Source organism: Moschus berezovskii, chromosome 6 (genome assembly GCF_049115385.1).
Source record: "Moschus berezovskii isolate FMDL1 chromosome 6, NW_MosBer_1.0, whole genome shotgun sequence".
Classification (NCBI taxonomy): Eukaryota; Metazoa; Chordata; class Mammalia; order Artiodactyla; family Moschidae; genus Moschus; species Moschus berezovskii.
In genome coordinates, this window is record NC_142465.1 from 106,281,496 (window position 1) to 106,291,040 (window position 9,545).

The 9,545-nt window shown below is 41.6% G+C and overlaps 1 pseudogene; it reads right to left on the reverse strand.

Annotated features, from left to right (window-relative positions):
• Positions 1-1,246: 1,246 nt before the first annotated feature.
• On the reverse strand, positions 1,247-2,088 carry LOC148777717 (acylphosphatase-1 pseudogene; annotated as a pseudogene).
• Positions 2,089-9,545: the final 7,457 nt, after the last annotated feature.

Below are 9,545 nucleotides of genomic sequence, written 5' to 3' on the forward strand. Positions count from 1 at the left end.
ACCGATTACTTCTGGAATTTTCCATTTAATATATTTTCAGGCAGTGATTGACCATGGGTAAGTGAAATCTCAGAAAGTGAAACTGCCAATAAGAGAAGCTACTGTACATGTTCTTTTTAGAAACTGTTTCTTCCATACCTTTCTTTCCCCTCCTTTCTTAAATGTTAGTATTTATATATAATACTAATTTTAGTTAGCAAGAAATGAAGGCCCAGCAGTAAGGTTCATTCAGCACATCTTAAGCAGGACTGGCTAAGAAGCTGCTTTGTTTTTCTTTTTTCCTGGCAAGGGGTAGTGACCTTACACCTGCTGTTGTTGTTTAGTCACTAAGTTGTGTCTGATTCTTTGTGACTTCATGAATCGCAGCACGGCAGTCTTCCCTGTCCTTCACTATCTTCCAGAGCTTGCTCAAACCCATATCCATCGAGTTGGTGATGCCATCCAACTGTCTCATCCTCTGTCGTCCCCTTCTCCTCCTGCCTTCAGTCTTTCCCAGCATCCGGGTCTTTTCCAATGAGTCGGCTCTTTGCATCAGCTGGCCCAAGTATTGGAGCTTCAGCTTCAGCATCAGTCCTTCCAGTGAATATTCAGGGTTGAGTTTTTAGGAATGACTGGTTTGATCTTCTTGCTGTCCAAGGGGCTCTTTAGGCTTCTCCAGCACCACAGTTCAAACGCATCAGTTCTTCAGTGCTCAGTCTTCTTTATAGTCCAACTCTCACATCCATACATGACTACTGGAAAAAACCATGGCTTTGACTAGACCGACGCTTGTGGGCAAAGTGATGTCTCTGCCTGTCAATATCTAGGTCTGTCATAGCTTTTCTTCCAAGGAGCAAGTGTCTTTTAATTTCATAGATGCAGCCTGTGTCGCCTGCATTAGAAGGCAGATTCTTTACCACTGAGCCATCTTGTAAGCCCAACCTGACACTACTTTAGTAGTGACTGTGCTGGCTCTTGAAACATAAATAAATAAATAATTTTTTAAAAAAAGAAACTCATGATCACGGTATTTCACGAGGTGGGTGGGAGGTGGAAGCAGCTAGTCTCCTGGAGTTTGAGGTTTTCCCTGACACCCGAGAGGCTATCTGACTCAGTGTCTCAGGTTCTCACTAATCAAGATGCCAGCGGTTTACCTCTACTCGCTGGAGGGCTTGGGTCTTTGATGAGGAACAATAGTAGCTTATTCCTTGCATTCTAGACCCCCTGAGACACAATTTCTAGTTTGACTCATTGGGCATCATCATTGGGAAAGTGACAGTGCTTTACGTGTATGAATTATTAACCTAAAACTAATATTATATGTTTCCATATTCTTTTAACATTTCTAGGAGCAAAACGCTTTTCTCTCATAAACACAATTCTTTTTTTTTTGAAGGCTGTAATGTGTTTTCATTGATTAGAATTGTTTACAGTGTAATCATTCCATCATACCTATAATATACAGTCATAATCAAATATCTGATACTAAAGTAACTTACTGATAAATTCTAAGATTGAACACAGAGTAGTTCCATCTCTCTTAACAATAAAAAACCACTGAGTTTATCTCGGGAAATTTAAATTCTGGCCATTATTTTACAAGTTGGGAATCTGAGTAATCCAACTTTGAGATGACTGTCTCACTGTAGAAGTTTGCTCTGTTGGCGAACGTTTGTTTTGGGATTTCCTCTTGTCTCAAGCCATTCTTGCAAATGACGCACTTTGGGGACGGGACCTTGCAATCGCCCTTGCCCTGTGCCTTGGTCAGTGTTCTGGACCTGGCCTCTCAATCCCAGCTTTTTACCCTCCGCCTGAGCATATTTGCAGAAGAACACTCCTTGCGCCTTCCCCAATGTTTCCTAATCCACTGATACCAGCGTGTCCTATTCTGCCATGCTGATGCTCACCCCGCATTGTCCTCCTCTCATGCAGCCAGAACTGCCTCTGCAACCACTGAGCCAACGGTTCTCCCAGGTGCACAACCTCTGTGCCCAGAAAGCTTAGACAAACAATTCTCCAAAAAAATTTGGAAAATCTCCTTCCTTCCCTGTCCCACCCCTACTGCCACTTTGGTATAAGCAACATATAACAATACCTTATTATGCTAGAATTGTGTATGTTACTGCTACTGCTGCTAAGTCACTTCAGTCGTGTCCGACTCTGTGTGACCCCATAGACGGCAGTCCACCAGGCTCCCCCATCCCTGGGATTCTCCAGGTAAGAACATTGGAGTGGGTTGCCATTTCCTTCTCCAACGTGTGAAAGTGAAAAGTGAAAGTGAAATCGCTCAGTCATGTCTGACTCATAGCGACCCCATGGACTGCAGCCTACCAGGCTCCTCCGTCCATGGGATTTTCTAGGCAAGAGTACTGGAGTGGCTTGCCATTGCCTTCATAATAATTTTCCCATGGTACTCTTACTATTGCAAATACAGCTGCCTCTTGTTCCTTCTCCTATCTTTAAACTACAGCCATAGTGATACTGAAAGGCCAATATGATAGACTCCCTTTTAAACTATCTGGCCTAGGATATCCTGGATGATCATAAAAAGATGGGATCACCTAGGACAAACAGAACGTACCTGTTACTGAATCTTGACCCAGAGCCCTTGCAGGCTCTGCAGTGGGGATAGTTATAATACTAATGGGAAGTCCTTACACTGGTCCCTCAATTTCCAAAGCACAATATTTAGACAGTGTTAAAGCATTGCTGAAATTTAGCTCTAAGAAAAAGTCTGGACTAGGAAAAAAATAAAAAAGGTCTATTAATGCTGGGAAGCAAAGGTATTGCATAATTTACAGTATAGAGGACATCTCTCAATTCAAATAGTTCTTCCTATTATGGAATTGCTGATTGTAGGTTAAACACCTTATGGATGTAGAGCTATCTTTTCACTAATACCATCTATCTTTTCAAGTTTAAAAGGTTTAATAGATATTTATGACAAACAGAGCATCTGTGTTCTTGTTGATGGATTTAGGACACTGGGGTGATTCACTGTCTCAAGCTAACTCAGTCCAAAGCAGGAAATCCTAAGAAGATAATACTTCCTCAGATCTCAGTGATGCTTTATTGCGACTGTGCTGCTAAGTACAGTTATCATCTTGATTTTACACACTTTCACCAGCCTTTTTGGAGAAGAAAATGGCAACCCACTCCAGTAGTCTTGCCTGGAGAATCCCACGGACAAAGGAGCCTGGTAGGCTACAGTCCATGGGGTCACAAAGAGTCAGACACGACTGAGCGACTAACACACACGCACCTTAAGGGGAAATCTGCTTCCAAATTTTAAACTTCTCAGGGTGTTAGGGAGAAAATGGCAGCATTTTCACTGGTAGCTTTTCACAGGTAGGTAGCTTCTCCCAGGTAGATTCAGGGAGCAGACTTATCTTTCAATTTATGGCTAGAACAATCCAGGTGGTAAATGTGATACATTTTTCCAGGATCATAAAACTGCCATCACTTCAGTTCAGTCACTCAGCTGTGTTTGACTCTGGAATCCCATGGACTGCACCACACCAGGCTTCCCTCCATCACCAATTCCCAGAGCTTGCTCAGACTCATGTCCATCGAGTCCGTGATGCCATCCAGCCATCTCATCCTCTGTCGTCCCCTTTTCCTCCTGCCTTCAATCTTTCCCAGCATCAGGGTCTTTTTCAACGAGTCAGTTCTTCGCATCAGGTGGCCAAAGTATTGGAGTTTCAGCTTCAGCATTAGTCCTTCCAATGAATATTCTGGACTGATTGGCATCAGTTCAGTTCAGTTCAGTCATGTCCGACTCTTTGCGACCCCATGAATCACAGCACGCCAGGCCTCCCTGTCCATCACCAACTCCCGGAGTTCACTCAAACTCATGTCCATCCAGTCGGGGATGCCATCCAGCCATCTCATTCTCTGTCGTCCCCGTCTCCTACCACCCCCAATCCTTCCTAGCATCAGACTCTTCCAGTGAGTCAACTCGACGCATGAGGTGGCCAAAGTATTGGAGTTTCAGCTTCAGCATCAGTCCTTCCAATGAACACCCAGGACTGATCTCCTTTAGAGTGGACTGGTTGGATCTCCTTGCAGTCCAAGGGACTCTCAAGAGTCTTCTCCAGCACCACAGTTCAAAAGCATCAATTCTTCGGCGATCAGCTTTCTTCACAGTCCAACTTTCACATCCATACATGACCACGGGAAAAACCATAGCCTTGACTAGACGGACCTTGGTTGGCAAAGTAATGTCTCTGCTTTTTAATATGCTATCTAGGTTGGTCATAACTTTCCTTCCAAGGTGTAAGCGTCTTTTAATTTCCTGGCTGCAATCAGCATCTGCAGTGATTTTGGAGCCAGATTGCCATAGATACCTTTAAAAACATATTTCAATGTCTGCAGTATTTAGAATGTGTGTCACATACTTTGTAATCGTCTTATTTTTTGGGTTCTCAACCTGCTATGTATGAGATACTGCTAGGCACCGGATATGCAACGATGCATAAAATACATTCATATCCTAGGAGAAGGGGACGACAGAGGATGAGATGGTTGGCTGGCATCACCAACTCGATGGACGGGAGTTTGAGCAGGCTCCGGGGGTTTGTGATAGCCAGGGAAGCCTGGCGTGCTGCAGTCCATGGGGACGCAACGAGTCGGACACAACTGAGCGACTGTACTGATCCAAGTAGGTTTCTGTAATTTGATCAATGTCCTTCCTTCAGACAAACTTTTATAGTTTCCTTCACCTCCACCCAGCCTCTCCAATTACTTTGTGAATGGTTTCTTTAGGAACCCACCTGCTTGGATCCCGTCATCCAGTCAGTCCTTAGCTTTCTATACAAGAACCTCGGTTTCCCCATCCTTCCCTAAAGACATGGTTAAACTCCACGTTTTTCCTTTCCTCTGTCTCATTCATCCTTTTGGGTAATATAAGTAAATGGGAAGTCTAGGACCAGAGGCTCATACGAATTCAACTATCACATGTATTCCAGAAAACCACGGTACCCGCTGACTTCGCTGAGTAAACAGGAAACTATCGATCTCACGCAGGAAATGACCTTGATTGAGGGCAGGGAAGATTTCGCAGATTTCCCTTTCCCTTCAGCTCCCTACTAAACTCATTTCCGGGTTTCAATCCATTTGGTCCTTCACCACAACAGCCGACTCCGTCTAGCTCTTCCCAGTCCCAGCCTAGACAGCGCCCCTGCGAGAGTGGCCAATTGGCCCTTCCCTTTAGTGGACATTTTTATGCCTTGTTTTACATCACTGCGAATCTCAACCAATCAGTAGTTGGGATGGGAGGTACCAAAATAAACTTCACTTCCTTCCCAAACAGCCGCCCCGCGCCTGAGTCATCCTGATAGATTACTTGGGGAGCCAACCAGCAAGCAACCTGGGGCCCGGCCTACCTTAAACCCAATCAATTAAAATGAAGAAGGGGAATTGGGCGGAGAATGGAAAACTTGCCCCCACTTTTGGAAATGGTTTGAAGGAGACGCGTACGGACCTCTGAAACTTACAATTTGCGACCAACGATCACTGCCTACTGTATGTCTCAGACGCCCCAGTTCTGTCCCCCCTCGGCCGCACCCCAAGATGAGCCCCCCACCCCTGTATATCTCCCCCGAACCCTCAGGTCAGTAGAACACGTTCCCATCCCGAGTCTTCAGGAACAGGACCAAACCCCAAAGGGCCGAGCTGTCCACGCTCCTCCCCGCGCCGCAGAGCCGGGGGAAGGAGAGACCCCGCAGACTCCCGCGCCAATCTTTCCATTCAGTGCGTCTCTCCTCCCTTTCCCCACGTTCCCGGGTAGGAGCTGACACGGGAGTGGGAGGAGCCGAAGGCCAGCAGGGCCGGCGGAGATGCTAACGCTTCTTAAGGTGGCGCCGAGCTGTGAGGTGCCTGGGCCTCCAAGCGACTGGGATGTGACATCCTCCTGCCTCCCAGCTTCGCTTCCCATGCAGTTTCTCATCTCTGGTCCCCTCACCTTACGCCTGATTTTATTTTCAGGAAGAATAAACAGGTTAGGTAGAGAATAGAAACGAATGAAATTTACAACAATAAAGTTACGTAAAAGAAAACCAAACCATGGAGAGAACTTTTACGAGTAATCTCATCTTTTGTGTTTTCTCCCTGAGAGTTCCTTTTAAAGTAGCGGCTAGATGTGCAAATGAGGGCTCCAATTTTGTCTGATAAATATTTCTAAGTGAATCATTTGTGTGTTTGCTTTTTGTCTCCCCACTAAGTCTGCGGACAGTCGCTAAAGGAAGCAAGAGCCGGTTGCTTAGTGGCTGTGGGTTACCGCCTACTACTCTTACGGAGGGTCCGCTGGAAGCTGGAAGAGCGGAGGTGGTATATTGGGCCTCCTGCCAGTCTTGCCTCTAATTCAGTCTTATCATTTGTAAAATGGGAATAATAATAGCTACCATATACGTTCAGTGTGAGTACTAAAAGACTTCGTGTAAATAAAAACACATTGTGATCTGAAAGGTGTAAACAAACATCAGATAACATTACAAATATAAAGCATATAGTAAATATTTAAAGGGCTTCCCTAGTGGCTCAATCGGTAAAAGAATCGCCCTACAATGCGGGAGGCCTGGGTTGGGAAGATCCCTTGGAGGAGGGCATGGCAACCCACTCTAGTATTCTTGCCCGGAGAATCCCACGGACAGAGGAGCCTGGTGGGTTGCAGTCCATGGGGTTGCAAAGAGTCGGACACGACTGAGCTACTAAGCACACGCAAATATTGACAGTTGTTCCATAGCTTTTTTTTTTTTAATTTTCGATAGCTTTTTAAACAGTATTAAAAAAACTATTTATCTTGTAAAATTTCAAACACATGCAGAAGTAGAATAAAAAACAGATACATGAAAAAAAGCCCATGTTGTCATAAGCAACATTTGGCTAGTTTCTTATTATCTATACCTCTTCCCTTTATCACTTGATTATTTTGAAGCAAATTTCAGGCATTCCATGACTAAATTCTTTAGTATGAATCTTAAAAAGATAAATATCTTTTAAAAAATAGCATAATTCTTTAACACATCTAAAATATAGCAATAATTCTTTTATATCACCAAAGTCAGGATTGAAATTTTGATTGAGAAATTGGTGTCTTTCCCAGTTCCTTTGTTCAAATCAGGATCCCCTGAAATGGCCATATATTGTATTTGACAGGTGTGTCCTGTCTCTTGATCTGTATACATTGCATTTGGTTGCTATGTCTTTTAAGCCTCTTTGAACTTCTAGGTTCCTCTTCCTCCATGCACATATCTAAGTGCATTCCTTGCATGGAATCACAGTCCCTCCCCAGCACTATGAAGTAGGTGATATTATTATCCCTATTTTACTGATGAGGAAACTGACTACCAGAGCAGTTAAATGACTTAAGTTCTCAGTTATTGAGTGTCAAAGCTGAGATTTGAATACATGAATTTTATCCACTATACCATGTTTCATGTAACACACAAGTGTTTCAAAAATTCTTCCAAAATATGTATCGTGGTATATTGGTCACCAATATTAGAAGAATCATTTTGCTCAAGGTAGAATAGCACACATGAATAATTAGATACTAGCTTCTATTATTGAGAAGGGTGGATCCTTTACATTTTGCTTCTGTTCCATATCACCTTCCTTAATAGAAAGTATATGGAGAATGAATGTAAGTGCTTCTTCCTGTCTCAGGGGAAAAACAAAACAAAACAAAACTAGCTTTTCAGGTTCTTTTTTTAATTAAAAAAAAAACTGCAAAAGCAAAAACCATACAAATAGTAATTATAGATACAGTGGAAAATGAGAAATTATAATAATCTTTAAGCTTACATTTTTGGTATATATCCATCTATGTGTGTGTGTGTGTGTGTATGTGTACATACACAAATATATACATACAGACATCAATACATATATATTACAAAAATCAACTACGTAATCATATTATACAAACTTTTTTTAAACATATTCTCACTGAAAAATATTTAGATGTATGAAAAAAATTAGTTCTTTAAAATAATAACATGACTATTGCAAAATAGCTAAATGGTAAAGACATAAGAATTAAAACAATTACTCACTAATTCTCCATTCCAGAGTTAAATATATTTACTCATTTAAAAGCTAAGTAGTATTCTATTATATAGCAGTACCATAAGGTATTTAACAGTTGCCTTATTATAGATGTTTAGCTAATTTCCAACAGCTCTATATAATGCTGCAGCAAATGTCTTGTATATGTCAAATAATTTCTTGAGCTTTTTACTTTTCTCAATTTCTAGAAGATATTCTAAGCCTTCCCTAACTTTCTCACTTTTAGTACTTTGACCTCTCTACCCCTGATCCTCAAATTTCATATACATAAAAAAAGTCAAAAAAGGATTGAAAAAAGAAACATAACAAAACATGTAACACAAAGTAAGAAACATCTGATGCCAAATTATCTGTGTGTGGGAGAATGAATCAATGTTTCAAAGAGGAGAGAAAAATACAATTTTAATTCTGGATGTTGGAAGAGGAAAGGAAGAGAAGGCTCAGCTGGAGTTGACTGTCTTTAATTACAATTAAAGGAATGACTTTTAATTCTGACAGCTCAGGAAAATGGGATAGAAGAATCATTTGGATTGTGAATTTGTTAATTTAAGTCCTGATTTTGCATTTTACTAATAATTTGAACTCAGACACAATCTATGGCTCTATTTCAGCTTTCTCATCTGTAAAATAGGCTTAATAATAGTGCCTTATGGGATTGGGAAGAATTAAATGTGATAATACATGCATAGCTCAATCAATGCTTGGCACATTGTAAATATAAAATACAGTATTATATATTTAACCAGAAGAGGAAAAAAAAACTTTAATATCTAAATATGAAATGTAATGAACAAGCTGTAATCCTGGAGTATTCTGCCTTTTTATTTTTTGAGCAATTAAAATATTTCACGGATAATATTGTTTTCTTCTTATTTAACAGAAAGTAGAGTAGTTTGGGAAAAGTTCAAGAGGCCAGATGATGAAACACATAAGAATTTGCAGAAGAATTTGCAGAAGAATAATGAGTTCAAGAGGAAAAATGGAGGTAGTCATCTGGTGGTGTTTTCTGTCTTTGGGTGGGGATTATTCTGTTAAAGGCAGAGGATATGAACATTCTATACTGTGACCCGGATAAGATACGTTATAGAACTGCCAAGTGAACTGAACAGTATTCTTTACACATTTGTGTACAGTGGCTTAAAAAGCATTTCCACATAAATGAGATCATTAGATTCTTGCAGGAGCCTTATTGGGTGGGTGAGGCGAGTATAAGGACCTCCTCTTCGCCGCCCAGGATGCCATAGAACTTGGCCTTGCACAAGTTTAGATTCTGCTAGATTTTCCGATGTTTGGTCCAGAGTTTTCTCGGTTGCACGGTCATTGACCACCTTCTACATTCAGTCGTTCAACAAGCATTTCCTGAACTCCGGGAGGTATCAGTGTAATACACTAACTTCGGCCCAATCCCATACCCCTTTAAAAGCTATCTCAGGGAAAAGAGGAAACCCATCAAAGGCACTCCTGAGAAAACCGATGTTCATCTATGTACGGAAGACAAT